Here is a 13,353-nt window from a genome sequence, read left to right on the forward strand (position 1 = left end):
GCGGTTCTAATGGTGTACTTTTTGTTTTGATCTGACTCTTTTTTTAGGAGTTGGGGGGTTTTATATTTCTTGACATTGGAGGTGATCGTCTCTTACTAGGTTGCTAGCTACCGCTGCAACCCGGATTTAACCCAATTAATTTCCTTTAAAATGAGCTATTGAACAACCCTCTCCGATGTTCCAGTGCAAAGCTATCTCTGGATACAAAAAAAAAGAAAAAAAGAAAAAAATATCCCGTTTGGGAAGAATAACATGATTAAAGTCAATTTTCTTGATTTTCAAGCCAACATATTTCCCTTGCTGTTCCAGTCAAGGGACAGAAAGTTTACTATACAGGGGTTTCGGACAAGGCGGTTCTAATGGTGTACTTTTTGTTTTGATCTGACTCCTTTGTTAGGAACTATGGGTTTTTATATTTCTTAACATTGGACGTGATCGTCTCTTACTAGGTTGCTAGCTACCGCTGCAACCCGGATGCAGCTACCCCAGCAACCACCATATATCAGTTACTATGGGCCAGAGATTGTTCTTTACTGTATTTATATAAATCTTCTTCTAATGAATGTCTTTTAATATAATTTTCTTAGGAGTTATGAGTTTTATATTTCTTAACATTGGACGTGATCTTCTCTTACTAGGTTGCTAGCTACCACTGCAACCCGTATTTATGATGAACTATATAGGTCCTTTATGTAAATTTTGCTTTAACTGTTCGGATTTATTTAAAAATAAATGTAACCTCGTATGACGTCGTACATTCCACAGACCTCTTTTACTTTTCCCTGTTTCATCAGTTACTATGGGATAGACTTTGGTCCTTACTGTAATTTTTATATTTCTTAACATTGGACGTGATCGTCTCTTACTAGGTTTACTATCTTAAAGGCAAAGTCGGTATGATAATATTGTACCCTCTTTAGAGAGTGAATTTTAATAACTACTACATGAGATCCTCTTGACTAACACCATTTATGATCGATCCTTATGTCCCGCTATACAAGTTTGTATAGGAAAGAGTTCGTTATTTATTGTAATTCCTTTAAAATGATCTATTGAACACCCCTCTCCGTTTGTCCATGTCAAATAAAAAAAGTTATACAAAAAAAGAAAAAAAAAAGAAAAAAAAAAAGAAAAAAATATCCCGTTGATGGCTACTGGGTTATTCGAGGCCCAGGTTCGTGAATTTAATTCCATTAATGGTACCTTTCGTTTAAAGTAACGAGCACGAACATTTAAGATGGCGGGGGTTAGGACAAGGCGGTTCTAATGGTGTACTTTTTGTTTTGATCTGACTCTTTTTTTAAGAACTATGGGTTTTTATATTTCTTGACATTGGAGGTGATCGTCTCTTACTAGGTTGCTAGCTACCGCTGCAACCCGGATCAGCCATCATAATTTCCTTGTCAGATCTAGTTCTAGAGCATTTTTCAATAGTTGTCTCGTACTTTTCAGGACAGTTTGTTCTACTACACAGAGAATTTTTTGCCAAATATTCAGTAGAACTAAACGAACTGTTTAAAACACAGTTAGAAATGCTTTTTTCTTGAGTCGGTGTTCCAGGAATTTGTTCTAAATCATTAGTCTTACAAACACATTTACTAATAACCCTAACAGGCTCGTTTTCGCCATAATTGAAAAACATTGCTTTTCCTTCGCTGTTGATAGGTATGCTTGTATATATATTTTTATTGCTGCAACATAAACTGCAATTACTCCTTCCAAAATTAATATACGAATTTTCTAAGAAGTACGCCTCCGTATATTCACTGTGTTGTCGAACATTTTCCATTGCATCTATAAACTGTTCCGCAGTTGCCAATCCATACCTTGGAAGTGCTACTTGGAACTTACCGCCCTTTGGCTTGAATAACTTGCTTAGAAGGCATCTTATTACAAAACAAGAAATAATATTTTCATCTAATTAACACTTCTTATAACTCGTATCAGGTATCCATAACGTAACAAAAAATAAAACTAATTTTTAAATTTTCAGGTATTTTGTTAGTTTGAATGAAAAGATTAAAATTATTGCTCAGATATCATAAATATTTTTGCAGTTTACATAATAACTTTAGCGATTCTAAACTGAAAAATAAAATATATATTAAAAAATGTAATTTTTTGGTCTGAAAATACATAGTCAATCCCACATCGGGTAGTTAGAACCTAACCAAAAATAAAACTAATTTTAACATTTTAAGGTATTTTTCCAGCTTGTATTGAATTATTCAATATATTGCTCGGATACCATGGATATTTTTGCAGTTTACACAAGCTGCAAAGAACGCACAGGCTGATCTTTGTAAACTGAGAAAAATTTTACGAATGTTTTACCGGGATTACGAAAAATATTCAAAATTAAAGATTAAAATTATCTCTGAAAGAATAGATTTTGTTGAAAAGTCAGCTAGAGATGCTTTCGCAAAACTTCATAGTAATATCCAAAAGAAATGTTGCATGTTTAGTGAAAAGCTTCCAAGGTATGGACCGGCAACTGTGGAACAGTTTACAGATGTAATGGGAAATCTTATACATCACTGTGAATATATGGAGGCATAATTGTCCTTTACTTAGTTTCAGCTTAAATTCGATAATCGAGCCTTTATGTACTACATCCAACGACTATGACGTCATTGATCAATATTGTATATACAAAATTAAGTTTTTCGTGAAAAATAATTAATAAAAAAAAATTAAGTGCAAAAGGCGCTAGATCTAGTGATTTCCTGTAAAATGAGCCATTGAACAACTCTCTACGATGTTCCAGTGCCAAGCTATCTCTGGAAACAAAAGAAAGAAAAAAATATCCCGTTTGTGCAGAATAACGTGGTTAAAGTCAATTTTCTTGATTTTCAAGCCAATATATTTTCTTTGTTATTCAAGCCAAAGGGTGGTAAGTTTCCTTTATATGGGTTTTGGACAAGGCGGTTCTAATGGTGTACTTTTTGTTTTGATCTGACTATTTTTCTAGGAGTTAGGGGTTTTTATATTTCTTAACATTGGACGTGATCGTCTCTTACTAGGTTGCTAGCTACCGCTGCAACCCGGATGGTATACGATTATGTTTGAAAGACTGCAGTGTGAAAAGACATCAAAAATGCAGTTTTTGGTGGCAAAATTTATTCTCTTTTAAAAAAAAATTATTTTATTTACTATAGATTTTTAACCCAATTAATTTCCTTTAAAATGAGCCATTGAACAACTCTCTACGATGTTCCAGTGCCAAGCTATCTCTGGATACAAAAGAAAAAAAAAGAAAAAAATATCCCGTTTAGGCAGAATGATGTAGTAGCTGCCACTTTTCTTGATTTTCAAGCCAATATATTTCCCTTGCTGTTCAAGCCAAGGGACAGAAAGTTTCCTATACAGGGGTTTCGGACAAGGCGGTTCTAATGGTGTACTTTTTGTTTTGATCTGACTCCTCTGTTAGGAACTATGGGTTTTTATATTTCTTAACATTGGACGTGATCGTCTCTTACTAGGTTGCTAGCTACCGCTGCAACCCGGATGCTAGCTACCGCTGCAACCCGGATGCTAGCTACCGCTGCAACCCGGATGCTAGCTACCGCTGTAACCCGGACTAGATTACAGCTTCAGCTGCAACCATGATACTATAACCACTCCACGCACCCATACCCACCATTCAGTTAGTATACGTTAAAGTTCATTCTTTATTGTACTCTTACTAGGTTGCTAGCTACCGCTGCAACCCGGAAACAAATTTCCCATTTAAAGTATCGATCCTTTATGTATCTTTAACATAAACTTCATTAATCAGATATTTTAATATATCCTACATGGTCTAGTGGTTAGAAAAGCTGGCTCTTATCAAGCTGACTCGAGTTCCATTCCCGGTATGGGAAATTTTTACTTATGTTCATTTCTTAACGAATATAATTAAATAATCAACTTTATAATGATTCCTTTTATTACTTCGGTCAATATAGGCTACAGTTCGTTCCTTAAGGTAAATATTTTAAAAATAACTTGTTTTAATTACAAAAGATTTTTAACCCCATTAATTTCCTTTAAAATGAGCCATTGAATAACTTTCTACGATGTTCCATTGTCAAGCAATCTGTGGAATTACAAACCTATACTATAATTAAGTGGCGTATAAAATTCAGTATAGGCTAGAGGTCTTTCTTTATTATAAATTTTATATTATTATACCTTACAGTATTACAAACAGGAAAAAGCCTATGGCTTTTTCTTAATTGGAATAGTAAGAGACAACCTGGCTACAACCTACGATTATAACATTATTGATCTATCTTTAATATTAAGTATAATCTTATTTTAGTTACTATGGGCTGGAAGTTTGTTCTTTACTGTAATTTTCTTTGTTATTCAAGCCAAAGAACGGTAAGTTTGCTATATAGAAGTTTTGGACAAGGCGGTTCTAATAGTATATATACTGTTTGTTTTGATCGAATGATCTCTTTTAATTAGGTTCCTAGCTACCGCTTCAATACCGGAACTATAAAAAATATTTTATCTTTAATTACAGAAGGAGCTAGATGTAGCAAGTTACTATTGAGACGAGACGCTCTTACTATACAACATAAAGTTAGTTATCACGAACTGTTTGCTTTTATGTATCTATTAGTATCAAAATTTCGTTCTTTAGAGATTCGATTACTATTGAGACAAGTAGCTATTATTACTATAGAGTTCATTACCATGAAATGTTTGTTGCTCCAAAATTCAAGTATCTTTGAAAAGACTGCAGCATGAAAATACATCAAAAATGCAATTTTTTTGACAAAATTGATTCTACTTTAAAAAGTATTTTATTTTTAATTACAAAAGTGACTAGATGTAGCAATTTCTTTTAAAATGAGCTATTATACAGCTCTTTATGATTTTCCAGTGCCAAGCTAGCTGAGGAGAAAGAAAAACCGGAAAGAAAAAAATATCCCGTTTGTGGAGAATAACGTGGTTAAAGTCAATTTTCTTGATTTTCAAGTCAATATATTTTCTTTGTTATTCAAGGAAAAGGGCAGTAAGGTTCCTTTATAGAGGTTTCGGACTAGGCGGTTCTAATGGTGTAATTTTGGTTTTGATCTGACTCTTTTTTTAGGAGTTGGGGGTTTTTATATTTCTTAACATTAGACGTGATCGTCTTTTACTAGTTTGCTAGCTACCGCTGCAACCCGGAAAATCTTTACCGCTGGTACACGATTATGATTCATGTACAAAAATCAAATATCTTTGAAAAGACAGCAGTATGAAAAAACATCAAAAATGTAGTTTTTAATTGAAAATTTATTCTCTCTTAGAAATAATTTATTTTAGTTACAAAAGATTTTTAACCCAATTAATATACTTTAAAATTAGCCATTGAATAACTCTATACGATGTTCCAGTGTCAAGCTATCTGTGGAAAACAAGAAAGAAAAAAGAAAAAAAGAAAAAATTATGCCGTTTAGGCAGAAAGTTATAGTAGCTGCCATTTTCCTTGATTTTCAAGCCAACATATTTCCCTTGCTGTTCAAGCCAAGGGACAAAAAGTTTCCTATACAGGAGTTTCGGACAAGGCAGTTCTAATGGTGTACTTTTTGTTTTGATCTGACTCCTTTTTAAGGAGGTATGGGTTTTTTTATTTCTTAACATTGGACGTGATTGTCTCTTACTAGGTTTGTAGCTACCGCTGTAACCCGGATACCCCTGGAACCACCATTTATCAGTTACAATGGGCGAGAGATCATTTTTTATTGTTAAATCAAAAATCAATAAATCCTATTTATAGTATCGATCCTTTATGTAATTCCAGCGCAAAGCTATCTGTTGAATTACTAACCTATACTATAATTAAATGGCGTATAAAATTTAGTATAGGCAAGAGGTCGTTCTTTATTATAAACCTACCAAAAACATCTTTTTCATTTCTCTGTTGCATCAATTACTATGAGATAGACTTTGGTCCTTATTATAAAGAGACGAACCTCAAACAATCAAGTAGCTAATTAAGTCCAATGTATGCAATGGTTTGTTATTTCAATGATTGTTCTTTAATGTCTTTTAATGAAAAATTTTAATATATTGACCTTAAATATAACTGTACTAGACTATACATTACGTAAGTGGCCTATAAGAATTTAGTATAGGCAAGAGGTCGTTCTTTACTGTATCACGTCAGTCATTACGTCATATATGGTTATTAGAACACAATTGATGTTAGATATTAGTTCAAGTCACTTATTACGTCATATATGGTTATTAGTAGACAGTCGGTAGAATATTGGCTCTTTAATATAACGTCTTTTAATGTAAAAATATAAATACTGTAATCTTAACTATAGTGAAGTTGCGTATGCAATTTAGTATAGGGAAGAGTTCGATCTTTATTATAAATTAGCCACCAGTCTCTTCGGAGGCGTGGGTTCAAATCCTACCGCTGGTATACGATTATGTTTGAAAGACTGCAGTGTGAAGACATCAAAAATGCAGTTTTTGCTGAAAAAATTTATTCTCTTTTAGAAATAATTTATTTTAGTTACTATAGATTTTTAACCCAATTAATTTCCTTTAAAATGAGCTATTGAACAACCCTCTACGATGTTCCAGTGCCAAGCTATCTCTGGATACAAAAGAAAAAAAGAAAAAAATATCCCGTTTGTGGAGAATAACGTGGTTAAAGTCAATTTTCTGGATTTTCAAGCCAATATATTTCCCTTGCTGTTCAAGCCAAGGGACAGAAAGTTTCCTATACAGGGGTTTCGGACAAGGCGGTTCTAATGGTGTACTTTTTGTTTTGTTCTGACTCCTTTATTAGGAACTATGGGTTTTTATATTTCTTAACATTGGACGTGATCGTCTCTTACTAGGTTGCTAGCTACCGCTGCAACCCGGAAAAAGAAAAAAATATCCCGTTTAGGCAGAATGTTGTAGTAGCTGCCACTTTTCTTGATTTTCAAGCCAATATATTTCCCTTGCTGTTCAAGCCAAGGGACAGAAAGTTTCCTATACAGGGGTTTCGGATAAGGCAGTTCTAATGGTGTACTTTTTGTTTTGATCTGACTCCTTTTTTAGGAACTTTGGCTTTTATATTTCTTAACATTGGACGTGATCGTCTCTTACTAGGTTGCTATCTACCGCTGCAATCCGGATTAGTATAGGCAAGAAGTCGTAGTTTATTATAAATTACAAACAGGAAAAACCCTATGGCTTTTTCTTAATTGGAATAGTAAGAGACGACCTGGCTAAAAACTATGATTGTGGCATCATTGATCAATCTTTAACATTTAATGCTCTTTACTGTAATGGTGTTTTCTTTACTAGGTTTCAGCAATCTCTACAGCCATGATACTGATGGAAATTACATTATCCCTATTTATGTTTCAGTTAACATGGGCTAGGTGTCGTTCTTTATTGTAATCTTCAGAAACAACAATATAATTTCGTGTATTTATATTCACGTCATAGCTCTAATTTATCTAGTAGGGTTTCAGACAAGGTAGTTCTAATGATGTACTTTTGTTTTGATCTGACTGTATTTTTAAGAGTTTTGGGTTTTTATATTTCTTAGCATTGGACTGATCGTCTCTTGCTAGGTTGCTAGCTACTGCTGCAACCCAAATTATGAGAGACAGCCTGGCCGAGTGGTCTAAGGCACTGGTGTTAGCCACCAGTCTCTTCGGAGGCGTGGGTTCAAATCTTACCGCTGGTATACGATTATGTTTGAAAGACTGCAGTGTGAAAAGACATCAAAAATGCAGTTTTTGGTGGAAAAATTTATTCTCTTTTAGAAATAATTTATTTTAGTTACTATAGATTTTTAACCCAATTAATTTCCTTTAAAATGAGCCATTGAAGAACTCTCTACGATGTTCCAGTGCCAAGCTATCTCTGGATACAAAAGAAAAAAAAAAGAAAACAAAAATATCCCGTTTAGGCAGAATGTTGTAGTAGCTGCCACTTTTCTTGATTTTCAAGCCAATATATTTCCCTTGCTGTTCAAGCCAAGGGACAGAAAGTTTCCTATACAGGAGTTTCGGACAAGGCGGTTCTAATGGTGTACTTTTTGTTTTGATCTGACTCTTTTTTTAGGAGCTATGGGTTTTTATATTTCTTAACATTGGACGTGATCGTCTCTTACTAGGTTGCTAGCTACCGCTGCAACCCGGATTGCTAGCTACAGCTGCAACCCGGATTGCTAGCTACCGCTGCAACCCGGATATAAATACTGTAATCTTAACTAAAGTGAAGTTGCGTATGCAAGTTAGTATAGGGAAGAGTTCGATCTTTATTATATTCCCATTTACAGTATCGATCCTTTATGTAATAATATAAATTAATATAGGCACGAGATCGTTTTTTATTATATAACCTACACCATAATTAAGTGGCGTATAAAATTTAGTATAGGCAAGAGGTCGTTCTTTATTATAATTATTGCACCTTACTGTACTTATGATGATTTCTTAAGGAACATAATTAAAATGTCTTAATGTAATAAAAATAATTTGTTTTAATTACAAGAGGTTTGTAACCCCATTAATTTTCTTTAAAATGAGCCATTGGACAACTCTCTACGATATTCCAGTGCCATGCTATCTGTTGAATTACTAACCTATACTATAATTAAGTGGCGTATAAAATTTAGTATAGGCAAGAGGTCGTTCTTTATTATACTACCGCTGCAACCCAGATATACCACATACCTCTTTTTTTCCTGTTGCATCAGTTACTATGAGATAGACTTCGGTCCTTACTGTAACTTGTCAGTTGAATACCTTTGCTTTTTTCTTTCCAAGATGTTGTCTCTGTTTTTTGTATAGTACTGTTTTTTTAAATTACGTATAATAACTCGCTTAGAAGGCATCTTATTACATAACAAGAAATAATATTTTCATCTAATTAACACTTCTTATAACTCGTATCAGGTATCCATAACCTAACAAAAAATAAAACTAATTTTTAAATTTTCAGGTATTTTGTTAGTTTGAATGAAAAGATTAAAATTATTGCTCTGATATCATAAATATTTTTGCAGTTTACATAATAACTTTATCGATTCTAAACTGAAAAATAAAATATATATTAAAAAATGTAATTTTTTGGTCTGAAAATACATAGTCAATCCCACATCGGGTAGTTAGAACCTAACCAAAAATAAAACTAATTTTAACATTTTAAGGTATTTTCCAGCTTGTACTGAAATATTCAAACTATTGCTCGGATACCATGGATATTTTTGCAGTTTACACAAGCTGCAAAGAACGCACAGGCTGATCTTTGTAAACTGAGAAAAATTTTACGAATGTTTTACCGGGATTACCAAAAATATTCAAAATTAAAGATTAAAATTATCTCTGAAAGAATAGATTTTGTTGAAAAGTCAGCTAGAGATGCTTTCGCAAAACTTCATAGTAATATCCAAAAGAAATGTTGCATGTTTAGTGAAAAGCTTCCAAGGTATGGACCGGCAACTGTGGAACAGTTTACAGATGTAATGGGAAATCTTATACATCACTGTGAATATATGGAGGCATAATTGTCCTTTACTTAGTTTCAGCTTAAATTCGATGATCGAGCCTTTATGTACTACATCCAACGACTATGACGTCATTGATCAATATTGTATATACAAAATTAAGTTTTTCGTGAAAAATAATTAATAAAAAAAATTAAGTGCAAAAGGCGCTAGATCTAGAGATTTCCTTTAAAATGAGCCATTGAACAACTCTCTACGATGTTCCAGTGCCAAGCTATCTCTGGAAACAAAAGAAAGAAAAAATATCCCGTTTGTGCAGAATAATGTGGTTAAAGTCAATTTTCTTGATTTTCAAGCCAATATATTTTCTTTGTTATTCAAGCCAAAGGGTGGTAAGTTTCCTTTATAGGGGTTTCGGACAAGGTGGTTCTAATGGTGTACTTTTTGTTTTGATCTGACTATTTTTCTAGGAGTTAGGGGTTTTTATATTTCTTAACATTGGACGTGATCGTCTCTTACTAGGTTGCTAGCTACCGCTGCAACCCGGATATTACTATTTTAATTATCCTATTATAATTTCGTCTCCTATCAAGTACGAATAACCTAACAAAAAATAAGACTAATTTTTAAATTTTCAGGTATTTTGTTCGTTTGAATGAAAAGATTAAAATTTTTGTTCAGATATCATAAATATTTTTGCAGTTGACATAATAACTTTAGCGATTCTAAACTGAAAAATAAGATATATAATAAAAAAAGTGAATTTTTTGGTCTGGAAATACATATTAAATCACACGTCGGGTAGTTATAATGTACTAACTACATCCAATGACTATGACGTCATTGATCAATAATGTACATAACAAATTAAGTTTTTCGTAAAAAATTGATTCTATTTAAAAAAAAATTAAGTACAAATGGCACTAGATCTAGAAATTTCCTTTAACATGAGCCATTGAACAATTTACGATGTTCTAGTGCCAATCTATCTGGGGAAAAGAAGAAAAAAAAGGCGTTTGTGGAGAATAACGAGGTTAAAGTCAATTTTCTTGATTTTCAAGCCAATATATTTTCTTTGTCATTCAAGCCAAAGGGCGGTAAGTTTCCTTTATAGGGGTTTGGGACAAGGCAGGGGTTTGGTGGTTCTACGCGTGTACTTTTTGCTTTGATCTGACCTTTTTTTAAGGAATCCTACGGCTTTTTCTTATTTGGAATACTATTAGAGGGACCTCAACGAATCAGGCAGCTAAGTCCAATATATGCAATGGTTTAGTATTCCAATGATCATCTTTTAATAAAAAACATAAACTATTTTAAAATCGTGTCCTTGAAATCCTAGGAGGCGCAGTGGATAGTGTGTTGGAGTTCTGCTCCAAAGGTCACAGATTGAAATCCTGCCGAAGACAATTTTCATACATGTCTTTTTAAACTCCTATTAATAACTACTATATGACATCCTCTTGACCAACACATTTTATGATGAACTATGTCGATCCTTTATGTACTTTTGATGTATCGTTTGGTATCAGAATTCCGTTTTTTAGAGTTTCGGTTACTATTGAGACGATTCACTCTTACTAAACAGTTCGTTACCAAGAACTGTTTGATAGATATATAGAACATAGAAAACAAGCAAGGGAACTTACTAAATTCTTTTCGAATCTTTGTTGGACTTGTTCAGGACTCTAATGAGGATAAGTCCTCGATATCCTCAAAACATAAACTCCTTTGCATGATTACCATTAAACTTTGTCATTTTCTGACGGCAGTGATTGCAAGTCATCATTTATTTGAAGTACCATTCTCTCCACGAAAACCTTCAAGTCAGACTTCCTACTTTCACAAGCTGCGATAACTTCTGAATGATTAGGTGAATTTTCAGAATCAGTGTCCATCACACATTTATTCGAAATAAGGCTGAAAGCAAAAACAAACATGCCACAGTGGCGAGCTACGACAACTTCTGGTACAGTAGACATTCCTACAGCATTAATATTTAATGTATGTAGTAGCATTTGGCATTCAGACGGTGTCTCATATGCTGGACCACCATTCATGCAATAAACACCTTCGTGAATATTTTCCTTCAAGCCAATTTCGCTACCAATTTTTAGTGCATATTCACGATATTTTTTATTGTACGCTCCTTGCATTGAGGGGAATCGAGTGCCAAATTTTTTATCATTTGGGCCAACCAATGGAGATCTTCCAGCTAACCCTGGCATGCTTACATGGTCTTTTATTATCATTATGTCGCCAATTTTGTGATTGGACATTAAACCACCAGCAGCATTGCTAATGATCAAACTCTTAACTCCCATTACGTGCAAGACTCGAACCGGTAAAGCGCACTTCCAAGTCGGGTATCCTTCATACGGATGAAATCTACCTTGCATACACACAACTGGGACATTTTTAAGCAGCCCTATTACCATTTGGCCCTTATGCCCAGCAACGGTTGAAACAGGGAAATGGGGTATATTTTCGTAATGAATGGTGGTTCTATTTTCTAATAAGTTTCCAAGTTCACTTAACCCAGAGCCGCAAATAATTCCTATCTGGCACCTGTACTTTGTTTTAGATAATAAAAAATCAGCAATAGCTTTAATCTCATCATAATTAAGAGGTGATTCTTCAACAACAGGAGTTTGACGTAGATGATTCCAACTATTGGTTATCAAGTTTTTCAGCTGAGAAGAGAAGCTCATAAGAATCTCATTTGCAATGTCTGAATATTTAGTCATTGTTTCAAATTACAATACTATTGCTTTATATTGAAACCACGCATCAAGTATCGAAAACCTATCAAAAATAAAAACTAATTTTAAAATTTTCTGATATTTTTCTAGTTTTGATTAAAAAGTTAGAATTATTGCTCAGACACCGAAAATACTTTTGCAGTTTACATAATAACTTTAGTCATCCATAAAATTAAATTATTCTATTTGAAATTTTCAGGAATTAATCTAGTTTCAATTCAGCAATCAGTTTTTTTGTTAAAACTAAAGAACCTAATATATATAAAATAACTATATCTACATACTTTGATAAAGTTAATAACGCTATTTTGATCTTTGTATTTAAGGTGATGTTAATACCATTTGCTATTACAGTGTTGTACAGTGTTGTGTCCTTAAAGAAATGTATTTTTTGGGATTGGATGTGATCTTCTGTTACTAGGTTGCAAGCTACCGCTGCATCCCGGATCAAGTTGCGTATATAAGTTAGTATAGGCAAAATTTCATTCTATATTATAAAATTTTGTTTCATGGATCGCTAAAGTTATTATGTAAAATGCAAAAATATTTATGGTGTCTGAGCAATAATTTTTATTCTTTAATGAAAACTAGAAAAATACCTGAAAATTTTAAAATTAATTAGTATTTTTGATAGGTTCTATCTACTCGAAACATCATAATATAAGGAGGTGTTTGGAAACATAGCTATAAATATATTATGGTCTCAAGAGAACAAAGTAAATTAAGATAAACGTCATTAATCAAATATCTTAGTATATCCTACATGATCTAGTGATTAGGATAGCTGGCTCTCACCCAGTTGGCTCGAGTTCGATTCCCGGTATGGGAAAATTTTACTAATGATTACTTAAGAAGTATAATTAAAATAATCATCTATATAATAATTAAGGTATTTTTCTAGCTTTTATTGAAATATTCAAACTATTGCTCGGATACCATGGATATTTTTGCAGTTTACACAAGCTGCAAAGAACGCACAGGCTGATTTTTGTAAATTGAGAAAAATTTTACGAATGTTTTACCGGGATTACGAAAAATATTCAAAATTAAAGATTAATAATTTTCTCTGAAAGAATAGATTTTGTTGAAAAGTCAGCTAGAGATGCTTTCGCAAAACTTCATAGTAATATCCAAAAGAAATGTTGCATGCTTAGT

At 33.1% G+C, this 13,353-nt stretch overlaps 1 pseudogene; it reads right to left on the reverse strand.

Moving 5' to 3' along the window:
• Positions 1 to 11,181: 11,181 nt before the first annotated feature.
• On the reverse strand, positions 11,182 to 12,183 carry LOC148951287 (purine nucleoside phosphorylase pseudogene; annotated as a pseudogene).
• Positions 12,184 to 13,353: the final 1,170 nt, after the last annotated feature.

The sequence above is a fragment of the Artemia sp. Qi Xiang Cuo genome, chromosome 6, assembly GCF_049724085.1.
Source record: "Artemia sp. Qi Xiang Cuo chromosome 6, ASM4972408v1, whole genome shotgun sequence".
NCBI lineage: Eukaryota > Metazoa > Arthropoda > Branchiopoda > Anostraca > Artemiidae > Artemia > Artemia sp. Qi Xiang Cuo.